This window comes from Mixophyes fleayi, chromosome 6 (assembly GCF_038048845.1).
Source record: "Mixophyes fleayi isolate aMixFle1 chromosome 6, aMixFle1.hap1, whole genome shotgun sequence".
Taxonomy (NCBI): domain Eukaryota; kingdom Metazoa; phylum Chordata; class Amphibia; order Anura; family Limnodynastidae; genus Mixophyes; species Mixophyes fleayi.
Window position 1 is genome coordinate 81,063,264 of NC_134407.1, and position 12,913 is coordinate 81,076,176.

The 12,913-nt window shown below is 38.5% G+C and overlaps 1 protein-coding gene across 1 annotated transcript in view; it reads left to right on the plus strand.

Moving 5' to 3' along the window:
• Nucleotides 1-256: 256 nt before the first annotated feature.
• The window catches only part of NTN1 (netrin 1), a 102,210-nt gene continuing 89,553 nt past the window's right edge, over nt 257-12,913 (plus strand). The window contains exon 1 of the mRNA XM_075216953.1: nt 257-340. The gene's annotated coding sequence lies outside the window, so the exon portion shown is untranslated. The remainder of the gene's footprint in view (nt 341-12,913) is intronic.

The window sequence follows — 12,913 nt, forward strand, 5'->3', positions numbered from 1 at the left end:
AAGCAGATGATCCCTCTCTGAATGTGAAATTAGCCCCCGATTCAGCCTCTTTGGGAACCAGAGCACCATGAAATCCCCCAAACACCCGTCTCCGAATAAGGCAGAGTGCCACTTCAGGCTGATCCCCCCCCCCCCCACCCCCCCCAGGCTCTTCACCCCTGTTAAAGCTTGGATACCCCTCCAAATTACTCAGGAATGTCACACCCAGAGCCCACAGCAGGTGGAAGAGACAAGGGACAACGTTCCCCACAACACGTGGCTGCATATTTTGGGAAGAACTTCCAGAAGAAACAGTGCGAGGAGGGACTCCGTAAATCCTTGTATCCTGCTCTCACAGAAGGTAAGATGATGTCCGCTTTATGGTGTTGCCAATCCCAATACAATCAAATAATTCTCTGTGTGTGTTCATACATTGTGTAACGTGGATAGAAAATTATAAAAGAGCGGATTTGAGATTGAGAGGACAAAATGTATTCAGATATATTTTCCCCTAATTACAAAACCAAAACTCCAGTAAAATAAACGTATCTGGCTGTGTTTTTATACATGCATATTGTGAGGTATAGTATAACAAAGTAACATGTTTTTTTTAAATAAAGCTTTTTTTTTATTATTTAAATCTTCGCCCAGCTACTAAATGCCTTGAATTAGTCCCTGGTAATTATTTTGGCATTGCAGAATACCAAGTGGCTGGAATAATACTCGCCATTCATCCCCCACAGGCTAATCTGCAAGAAAAAGCTACTGAGAGAGACACAAAATGCTATTTGCCTACAATTGAATAGAGCTGTCACTCTAGAAATGAAACAGCCCAGATCGTTTCAAAATGGTCTCGTAGCAGGATTTCTACAAACCCTACATTTCACTTTGCTGGCCGGAAAAAAATATAGCTTCTTCCTATGATCTCCTTTTTGTCGTGTGCCTGATGTAAAAAAAAAATAACGAAAAGATAAAATCCTCCCCCCTGCAAATTATATATTGTATCTTGTACAAATATTAGGATTCCGTTTAAGTTTTAGTTCAGCAAACAAATATCTGGGATGGCTGTTTAATGTGAGTTGTTAAAGTAATGCTATACAGGTTATTTAGATGGTTAAGAATAATATGGAGCCACAAAATAAATGATTGGACGTTTAAAGTTGACGGGAAGAATAATTTTGTGAAGTAACGTAATTCATCGGTGGGCATTTATAGGACAAATCAAGAAACAAATCTTGTAGGCTAAGCTACTGAAAAATAAAGATTTTAATGTATATTTTACAGGGAGACTATTTATAGGAGTCGACTATATACAGAAATAGGACTGTACAAGGGGATGAAGCTGAATACGTGTAAAGTGCTAAACTATATACAGCTGGTCTAAAAAGTTGTATATTATAGACCATATTATACAAGGATCCAATAAGTATTATAGGAGAGGGGAAAATACAAATATAGAAAGATCCATTTTTAAGACCAGGATAATTATGCTCCGTTTTTTATTTATTTTTGAATTAATTATGGCCAATGCCTTTAATCCAAACACAGTACTTATCTATAACTGAAAACTCTGCCTGTCAGTACACAGTTCTTATTATTCTCATTATATAAAATAGTAGTGTTTATTTTTCAGGAATATAAAAAAATTGTATGTTTAAGCACAACTTGAAAAATATTTTTTGGGAAATCCTTAGTGATATTTGGAACACTGATGTGACATTATTCACTAATGATTGACCTAGCATTGTTGCTGCGTGGGGTATTGCATTTTGCATTTGTAAGTGGTTTTTTTATGTAGATTTGAAATAATTGTAAGTAAAAAGTAAATTAATTTGCAGTGTCACTGCTACAAGAATGATTGTGAACATATAAAGTCTAAACTTGGACTTGATGTCGAACAGAGGTAGGCAACCTATAATTCCTTAGCTGTTGTGGAACTACAAATCCCAGTGTGCCCTGGCCGACACAACAGTGAGTCACAACATGATGTAAAGGGACCGGTTTTAACGGAGCTGATAGTACATTTATGTCTACTGGAATCTGTTTTTCCTTTAAATATGTTTTATTGGTTCCTACAACTTCAGTTATTAATTGCAGTCCATAGTACAGAGTGCATAATTGTTTATTGTGCATATAAATAAGTCTATCACTTTGCTTTTTGGAATAAAAATGATTTTTTTATTTTTGCTGGGGAAAAATGCAGAAAACCCCCCAGAGGAGCTTAAATTATGGAACATTGTATCAACACATCCTGAGTGATAAATCTGTTCACCATTTATCAGAAAGTCAACATTATGATATTTAATCAAATAAACAAGTTGATTTAATCTGCAATTTTCTTTGCCTGACTTTTAACAATGGCCATTGAAACAGTACCATGAAAAAAAAGAATTCTCATCTTTTTATAGTTCTTAATTTTCTGCAGAGAAACTGATTTCAAAGTTTAGAAATCTAATTTCATCATATAAAAGTTGCACTATGATTCTTTGGTATATACGGTATTCACTTATTTTTATTGGTTACTTATATGGTGTCAGCTAACTTTGAGTTTATAATCAGTGTGATGAAATCAAACATACACAGTTCTATTATTTATGGTAAGAAAAGCTCTCTCTCTGGTGGAAATGGGTGTTGTCGACAGAGATAGGGCTTCTCTCTATCTTTCAAAGGCTACTGCCGTGTTATAAACGGGTTTCTCCAGCAAAAGCTTGGGGAAGCCAGTTTTACAAAGATTGCTGCCGCAGTCCTCCTTTCACTGTTGCTATCAGGATATTTCCATTGAAAAATGATCAATTTAAATACAGCATTTTTCGAAATCTTTACGCCTGCAAATTAATAAAATATATGTAGATAGATAGATTTTATATATATATATATATATATATATATATATATATATAAAATTACATATCATATTTTTTACTTTTTTTTATTTTTATTTTTTGACAAATGGAAGTGAGAGCTCAAGTCAGGGCATCCACTCCCACTGCGCACGCAACCGGTAAGACTGGCAAGGCGAAACGGTAAGAGCATTACTCTACTCTATTACATCTCTTGCAATATTTCAATAATATATTGCAGTGGTAAGTGATTTTGTAACCCTGCAGCAAGCAGCGATAATAATCTGTGTTTTCACCACATAATGATAAATAGGGGCCATAGTGACAATAGCAGAGCATTCAATGAAGCAGAAGGCGAGAAGGGTCTGATTGCAAGAGCTTACAATCCAAGTGTTAAAACGGATTGATGTAATTGGTTTCACTATTGATTGGATTGTCCACCTTCAGATGACTTCATATTTCGCTTTTTCATGCTGTCTTGTAACTTTTACTAAGTACATTGTATTTTTTTTTTCCAGACCTCCTGTGTCTTTTAGCCATGTTTTTTTTATCATTGTTGCCCTGGATATGACATAACACTGCTGTCCCCTCAGCATCAAATAAAACAAGTCACAGGGAGCAGGTTTGTGTCTTATCAGAGGGCAAAGCAACTGATTAACTCTGCCTGGGTGTTATAACTACATGGCTGAAAAGCCCAGATGGAAGCTAGTACATGTTGCTGGAGGCCATATCAAGCCACTGAGTTCTAGCAAACTAAAGTTGGAAGCTCCTTAAATGCATATTATATGCCTGATTATGATCTGATATAGCAGGCCAGTACAAGCTGGGAAGTGTATGTGTGTCTGGTCAAGGTGTAATGTAGTTTGTCACTGCCTCAAAAGTGCAGTACAGTTGTCGAATTGTGTTCTAAGTAAAGATGCCTTAGGGAGATATGTGGTCTAGCCGAACAGCTAGTTAGGCGACCTAGTCTATTACGTAGGACCTATGGTATTAACCTTTCAAATGCCACTTCACCTTAGTGCTCGTGGATAGAGTCAGATCCATCGTTGATCACTGGATATATAATGTTGTGCTGCCTGAGGATTTAACACTTTTTGTCTGGGGCAGAATGACTTAATTGTGAAGTGACACTTGGAACCTCCCACACAGAAAGAGGGTAAGTTTTAGATTTTAACTGACAACACGCTACCTGTGACCTGTGTAACTGGATTCCAGCTAAGTCCTACTGCATAGTTGACTGCTGGACACAACATGGCCGTTGGATTCAAGTTCCCAGCTATAGACAGGAAGGGACATTGGTGAGTTGACATCCACCAACCGTGTCATAAGGGCTGATATTAATGGAAAATGAGAAGGTGAAACCAAATATTTTTTTAATCGAGGAACAGAATAGGTGTTAATCCTGATTAATCAAGTTTCCATAACAACATCTTCATTCTGCAGGTGTGTGAGGAGCAGTTAATTAAGCATTATTTGTAATTCCTTAGACATTGTTGAAAACAAACACTTGGGGAATAGAAACTTATGAAGTTAAGGTTAAATTATATTACAGCTACTATTCACCCTTTTCTGTTCTGCATAAGATATATCACCAGAGATATAGATTGTATAACCTAACCAATCACTCATATTGATGGCAAATAAAGTCTACAGCCTTACATAATGGCTGCATGTGGTAGATTTAATAAATCAGGTCTGAAATCTATGTTTTGTTTAGTTATTAATGATCTACAAGGGAAAGTGAGGATTAATTGGTGTGATGTTTTATTACATCTACATCCTTGTAGTTTTGAGTTTCATATAACAACACATTTATTCTTTGAAACAATACCCTTTTATCTGTGCTTTGTGCAACAAAAACTCATTCAAGTTTTACTTTGTTTCTGATAAAGAATACGGAGTCGAATTGTGTCAAAGTTGCATATTGACATTTTTTCCCAACTACTATTTTGGTAACATTTGTGGCATTAAGCAATAAACATAAGTTAGCTTATTCTGGAGTGGTTCAATACTATTGCTATTAAATATTCTTGGAACGAAACTTTGGATGCATTTAAGGCCGGGAATGTCCGCTCCAGCGATGGGATTTGAAAGGGGCAAGAATCAGTTTGTAATGTGTCTTTAATTACTCCGCATCAACTGCAACTATCTTTGTATTTGTTTAACCTCCGTTGTGTTTATCCTATCCTTGTCTTTTGCATATTGTCTCGCAGTGTATAAATAAAAAATATACACGCATGTATTCACTTGTATGAGCGTCGTGCCAGCCTAATGAATCATTTCATTCAAACTTTTGCTTTATTGGGAAGTATCAATTAATTGGCAGTAACAGAAGATTTCCTAGGTTGTTTGGTAGATAGACTTTGTTTTACCACAAAATAAATTCTCCCCCAAAGAGGTCATCCAGGTTCACCCCGAGACTAGAGAGAGCTCTGAGTGTCCAGATGATGTGAAAGTTACACCCCTTTCACAGAGGCGAGAATAAAACAAGCAGACTGTCCCCATATCAACAGAGAGTGACATTCACACATTCTGCACTCAGCCATTCAGCAGCCTTTGTTTCTCAAAGACAAAGTTGTCTGGTTGCTTTTGTCAGATCGATATTAAAATCATTAAAGGCCTTTTCAGTATGAAATCGGTGCAGAACAAAGGTCAAATCACTTGGTTTCCCATCTAATTCGGGCTGAATATTAAATGCCTGGCGAGAGAGCTCATAGTATGCACTCTCTATGGCTACACATGCTGTAACAGATAGAGAGGAGAGGTTGCCTCCGATCCAAGCGCAGAGCACTAGGCATTTACAAACCAATGGTTTCCGTTTAAGCGCACCAAAAATACGGCAAACGCTGTTTGTTTTGTTGTTTTGGTTTTTTAACAAACACATTGACCCTTTTCTTGCCTGTCAAGATTTTACTGTCCTGACGTCTCAATCAAGAAGAAGTTCAGCCATTTGGTGGACTGAACCAATGACCATGAGAATCATCATCATCATTTATTTATATAGCGCCAATATTTACGCCGCGCTGTACAGAGAACTCATTCACATCAGTCCCTGCTCCATTGGAACTTACAGTCTAAATTCCCTAATATAGACACACACTCACAGACAGACAGACAGAGAGGGTCAATTTTGATAGAAGCCAGGTTAATTGGCTGCTAACAGATTCACCCTTGTCTGTGTGTCTGTCTATCTGTGTCTGTGTGTTAGGGAATTTAGACTGTAAGCTCCAATGGGACAGGGACTGATGTGAGTGAGTTCTCTGTACAGCGCTGCGGAATTAGTGGCGCTATATAAATAAATGGTGACGATGATGAAGTTTAGGAGAAAATGCCAGTGCTACTTCTGACTTCCAGGTGACGATGCTGAGCCTTTCCATTCAAACTGTATAGTTATTTCACACAGTGGTTTGTTAGCTATAATAGGGAGGATAAATATATCATACTTCTTGGTATATTATAGATGTACTCATGTGTATATAAAAGATTTTACTTAAAATAAGTATTTGAATGATGCCTAAGTAAATATATTTATATAGACCTGCCGATTGGAATTACCATTAGTCATAGTAGTCTGGATTTGGTTATATATAACAGGTGCAGAGAAAATAAAAATGATGGCTCCTTTCTCTGCCGAAGATAAACCAACCTAATTGCCAACCACTGGCTTTTACATGATGGTGGGTGGGCTGCATGTTGCATGTCACTTGAGGAAATCAAGTACCATCGTTATTACAGGATGGAGCAAAGTACATTGTTCATTACAGGATAGAGACGTGCATGCTGGGTACTGCCTGCTGAAGAGAAGTACACTGGTTACTACTTAGTGTAAAGGTGATAGGTGATGCTCGCTAATTACCGATGAAAACAACTACATTTTTCATTATATGGTAGAGAGATGCATGCTGGGTACCATTTGATGAAGAGAAAGACACTGGTTGTTAAATGAAGGTGAAGTGCATACTGGGCATTACCAGATAAAGAGAAGTAGTCTAGTAATTACATGATGAAAAATTAGTGTTTGCATGAATATTGTAATCAGGTAATACAATAGCGAACAGTCAATATTTTCGGCATGCCAAAGGATGGTGGCCTTTGCTAAATCGTATGTCGGTCAGGTTGTAACTTAATTTGTCCTGATTTTCCCAGTTGGGAGTGTTGCCCTCTTATGGGAGAAGTACGTTTGGTTTATGTGACAAGTGCATGTTTAGTCTTTTTCTGTGGGAAGATAGATTTCAGCTTGTTCACTACACACTGGAAAGAGCCAGATCATTTGTTATTTTATAGGATGATAATTTACTGATTTGCTTATTTGAGGAATTATGGGCTATAGCAGAGTTAGGCAACTTGTTTCTCTCCAGTTCCAGTTGAACTAACTGTTCCAGCATACCCTGCCAGCCTGAAAGCAACGGGAGAGCCAAGCCTAGCCTCTAGTGTAATGTTAATGTGCAATCCCTCTCCTAAAAATAACAGCAACCAATTAACATGTAAATCAAAATACAATGCTTGCTCATCGGATTGGGACAAATTTGGTAATCGACATGAGACATATGGATCCTATACCATTACATCTCAAGTATAAATTTACAATTAAAAACTGCTAACTCTGGTTTCCTTTCTTAGACTATTTATAAATGCTGGTTTGTGCAGTGTGTCTTACCTCCTAATGTATCTGGGGATTGGCAGAGTATATGTGAATATTTGCAATAATAACACCTTTTATATGGACGTAGGAGGATTTAGGCATAATGGTATTTAAAGTGGAAAAGCCTATAAAAGACCACTTATATACATGTTTCCCAACATAAAAGAACTATTAATAATTCAATAATATCAATTTTCCATATGTAAACATTTCAGGAACTAATCTGAATGAACAATATTGAAGTCGTTTTAGTAGGGGTTGCCTATATTTGTGTTCATGACAGATTGAAAGACACATACAGTGGACAGACATGTAGCAGACAATTTGGCTTCTAGGGTGATGCACAGACCAGACACGTTAGAGATGTTTGAGAACAGTGTTTTTATCGGTAGTGAGTGAATCATTGCAAATAGTGACAAGCACACTCCTTGGAGGTTCACTACACAAACAAGTACTATAATATGTATTACTGATTATGATATAGTTGAATTAAGAGTAAATGGGTGAATTGGCGTTGAGCTATGTCCTATCCTATCCCATGATACCAGTGTACCCACAAGGTAATACCACCAGGGGTCCATTGCACAGACCTCTTTGACAGCCATATTGCATACAGACCTTACTTGCCAGACACATTGCACAGAGATCCCCCGTCCATTGCAAGGCACATTGTAATCCCAGTTCCTGATACATTAGCACAGAGATACCTCCTATTCCGATTCTTTCATTTCATAGAGACTTTTTCATTGGCAGCAGTACTGCACAGAAATCTCTCTATTACCAAATATGGTGCACAGAGGTCCCCACTACCAGCTAAATTTCACAGAAATATTGCTGAACTGCAACAATTATTTAACTTTCTGGTTTTCAGAACTTCCTGGCTAGCAGGTTTCTGAATAATAGATCCAATACCTTCAGTTTTCCAGGATTATGGTTGTCTAATAAGTCCTAAAATCCCATTAAAACTATGAAACTTGCTGATTATCGTCCTATTTAGAACAGCTAATAAAATCTGTTGTTTAGTCCCATGAATTGGCACAGTTCTTATTCCGCCACCACTTCAGGCATGTGCATTTCACTAATTTAATGGTACCTGGGACCCCCTACTTTTTCATTCGTTGCTGCTTGCAAACAACCCAGAAATGTGAGGGTAATTTCTATAGTCCATTCATTTCTGTCTATTATACATGTAGTAAAAAGGGTGTTACAATATTTTGCTATCCTTGATGATCCTTAAATGTATAATTTGTGATAGATAGAAATATATATTACTCATACACTATGTGCCAGTGATGGGAAATTAGTAGCAAAATTTTTTCCAGCTTCATTACCTTTTAAATATGATGATAAAGAAACCATTAAGAATCTGCAGTACCACATCAGTCCTTGAGGTCATAATGCAGAGGCCGTGGGTTGTACCTATTGACAAAACTTAGATCATACTTGCCTTGTCCAAGTGACAAGTGTAGGGGGCGTTAAGATGCGATTTGCGAGTAAGGGTGTGCCGAGGTTGAGCGCACGCACATTCGTCCGATTCAAGCTCTGAGCATCTCTTAGCTATGCGTGTTTTAGCCGTATCAATTGCACCAGCTACATGGCAGGTGTAAGTGCCAATTGATAGTGATGACTGACATGTGTGCATGCCACAACATGTGTTTGCAAGTAAGAGAAACTATAATGCATTTTATGTACAGTATGCATTTGATTTATGTATTTCATGTAAATTGTTATAATATTTTATTGATCATAGTATTAATAGTTGTAAATTATTTTTTTTAAATATTTTATTTTGCATGCATTTCTTATGGGTCTTGATATTGCACATATGCAGGTGCGTATCCTGTAATATTTTCTGTTTGTCTGCATGCGGCAAGTAACATGTAGCCAGAGCATACTTATACCCATATTCAAATGGAAATGTTTCTTGAGATGTGCTTGTATTTGAATATGGACGTACGTGTGTGCAAGTTACTTGAGTTTTAATATTATTATAAATGCAAGTAGCGTTCATTTTGCGTTCGAAGATGAATGATATTTAAGTTAGGCATGTAATAATCACTACTAACCAGTAGATGTCACTCATGGCAGTTTTTTCAAGCTCACTCTGCCCTGTTGTATCTAGTGTCACAAGAGTTTGCTGTACAATTACTGTACAGTTTTACCGCATGCCAAGATATTAATCTGTGTTTATATGTAAATCCTTTATCACATTATTCCAAGTGATACAGAATACATTTGTCTGTGACTAGCTTGTATGTTTGTTGACCAAAGAGTATGTAGTGATGAAATGCTGCTTTCCAGGCCCCACAGGAAGCAAGGTTGAGAAATAAAATATATATCTTAAACTGTAAGGTTCTGTCAAGGTTGTGTATTCGAAGCAAGGCGAGGAATTCTGTACTGAAACTGCAGTGGTGTCATGGAATGACCTACTGATGAACATCATGACATTTCCTGTGGTGTCGTTTTATTACAAACATATTGTAAACTGATCTGCCTCATTGTATAAATATATGGCTTCCAAACACAGATGAAGGTAGAGAGGTCTAGCAATGTATTTAGTAAAAGTTGCTGGCGGGTGCCTACAAGTCAATAAAATAAATCCACAGGAAGGTGGACAATCACAATTTTTAAATGGCAGCAATGCATAATAAAGCATTGTTGTAATTCACCGAAGTGCCCCCTTCTCTAGGAACTCTTCTTACTGTTAACCGACAGGAAAACACTGCTGGTGAATGAATTAAATGATATGCACATGCGCATAGCACTTCCAAGCTGGATCCCTCACTTCCACAGGTCACGGATCTAGTGGAATCCCATGAAATTGGAGAGCTTAGCAGTCCTCATTGATATATCAGGTCTGTGTTAATAAACATTAAATGGATTATGGCAGGAGAAATCTTTGATTTAAATAATGTGATGTCTATTTTATGGAGCCAATTGCTTGCACCTTAGTAAATGGACCCCTAAGTTTGTTCTGTTAGTACACCTTTATCTAAATTTTCTGGTGGCAGCCATTGACAGCTATGCTCTCTTATGTTTCTGTAGGAACTAACCCTTTTTAGTTCAGGAACTTGATTTCTTTGACTGGAATAAAGTGGTTTAAAATGGGCAATTCAGAATGGCAATTTTCCCAGCCACGAAACTGATTTTGGGGAAGTTAGGCCAGGAGAGAACGTGGTGCATGTGAGTGTGTGTGGACATTAGAATATCAGTGGTCACTGAAAGTGTCAGTGACACCATGGTCATTTTATTCTTGCTGGGATTTTGATGCCTTGGCCACACTTGTGGTTATACATGTCTATGTGCCTCTTGTTATTTTGGAAACATTCCAGTTAACCTACATCAATAGAACAATCCGCTTTGTGTACAATCATGTTTCCTGACCTGTCTGGAAATTTGTATGCTACAGCCATACCCCCCCAACAGCCCTTTTTTCCCTCAGGACCCCAAAATTGGCAACAAGGGAATGGTCAGGTTTGCTCGTAGGAACGAGATCAAGGTCTGTCTAAGCTGAACAGGGTGTGTTGAAGTGTATCCTGATTTCTGTTGATTGGGAACACTGGTGTTTACTAGAGGGTGTATGTGCAAACCAATAGAAAGTCATCTGAAGCTGGACAATGCCTTTATGTTTGTCACAGTAGTGAGTGTTAGACTAGATTTCCAGGGGAGTCCTTTTCACCCACTGCTCTGCGCATGTGACCTAGGCTTATGGAAAGTCGTATGAAACTTACCACCCCCAATAGTGGGTGTTCCTATTCAGTTCTTAATGTACCCATAACACTTTCTTCCACTCCTAATTTTCAGCCTATGTAGATGGATATAAATTTTTGTAAGCAAGTGAGGGGAACAGGTGCCGTCTCCTGGGGTAGACGGCAATGTATAGCAACAGATAGGTCACACAAGACCAAGCATTTGGAGTAACATTAAGGTACAACTGATTACCACCAAGATCACAGGTAACCTGGAAGACCTGGTTACAGGCCTAATGGATGGAGCCCACCCTACACTCTCCATCCATAACCCCAGGACTGTTTTCTGGCTTATCCACAGGCCTATTACAGCAGCTCACAGCTACTGCAACATAGACCTTTTCCTGGGTTTTTATAAACAGCAGGTTAGGAATTTAGGTGATATGTATCTGCCACCATGTACTAAACCAGTGACTTTGTCACACATCACAGCCTCCATTCATTCAGTTAAACCTGAACACAGTGGACCTCATTTCCAATGTGCACCCAATGCTCAGTGCAGAACTTCTTGATGTTTCACCTAAATGGTCTGACCAGAATAGATCTCTAGGTTCATGCTTACTCTGTGTTCTCAGGAGACCCCTCCGAAACTGAGGTGCGTCTAGGTGGGCACAAATTGGAAACGCTGAGAAGCTGCATAAACCAAAAGTCCAACCTGCTACCACTTTACACCTTCTTACAAATTATGATAAAATCCTGCTGGGTTTAGCCAATTTATGACTGAAATGAATCATGACAGTGGGAACATCTTTTTATGTGTCACTTTTGTGTTTCTATGCTTTGTCTTAAATTGGCCTCAGTGCTCTTAGTAATGCACTTTTCTGCTGATATTCAGCTGGAAGGTACAAAATGCATCCCAGAACAGGGGCGCACGCAGGATTTTTAAGGGGGGGTCCCCCCACCCCCCAAAAAAAGCGAGAGAGCTGCTGTGTGGGCGCATGCGCAGAAGCTCTGTTTCGGCAGCACTGTACTATACAGCAGCCGCGGCGCTGTCAAAGTACAGTGCCGCTATGTAGGGGCACTTCTTTAGCGGAGGGGAGGGGTTTCTGGAGACCCAGAACCCCCCCCCCCTGCATGCGCCCCTGCAGTAGTAGTACAGACAGCACTTCCTCCAGCTCAGAGCTAGTACAAAAAAGCAAATTATTTTGCAGAGTGCAAAAATGACTGTAGCCCACCCACACACACAGCTCGGAACACCTCTGAACATTTTCCCTCTACACCTCCTTTATCTCAATTCATATTGCATCTCCAAATCTTATTTTTACAGTCCTCCATAAAAGGACACTGTTCTGCCTAGTCCATACTTTGCAAGGAACACCCTTGCTCTGTCCATCACCCAGTGCAAACTTATACCCCTCTGCAAATACTGCCATCTTTCTCGGTAAACCTATGCACTGTAGTGGAAATTTAAGGGCACCTATGGAAATCAGGATGGCATACCACCACCTGCTGTACCTCCGTCATTTTGCACTTTGAAAATAAGGCTTAGTGCATAAATGAAAACATTTCAGAATAATTTCCAGGGACACTTTGCTTCTGAACCAGTGCATCTGAGTTTGTCATGAGCTACTTTCAGGCACTTCAGTTTCCATAATATCAAGTTTACTGAATTTGATTATATTGTACTCGTCAACATTTTAAAAACTTCTCAATAAACATAAAATTATAAAGACCAGAGACTAAGAATACGTGGTAAGAATTGC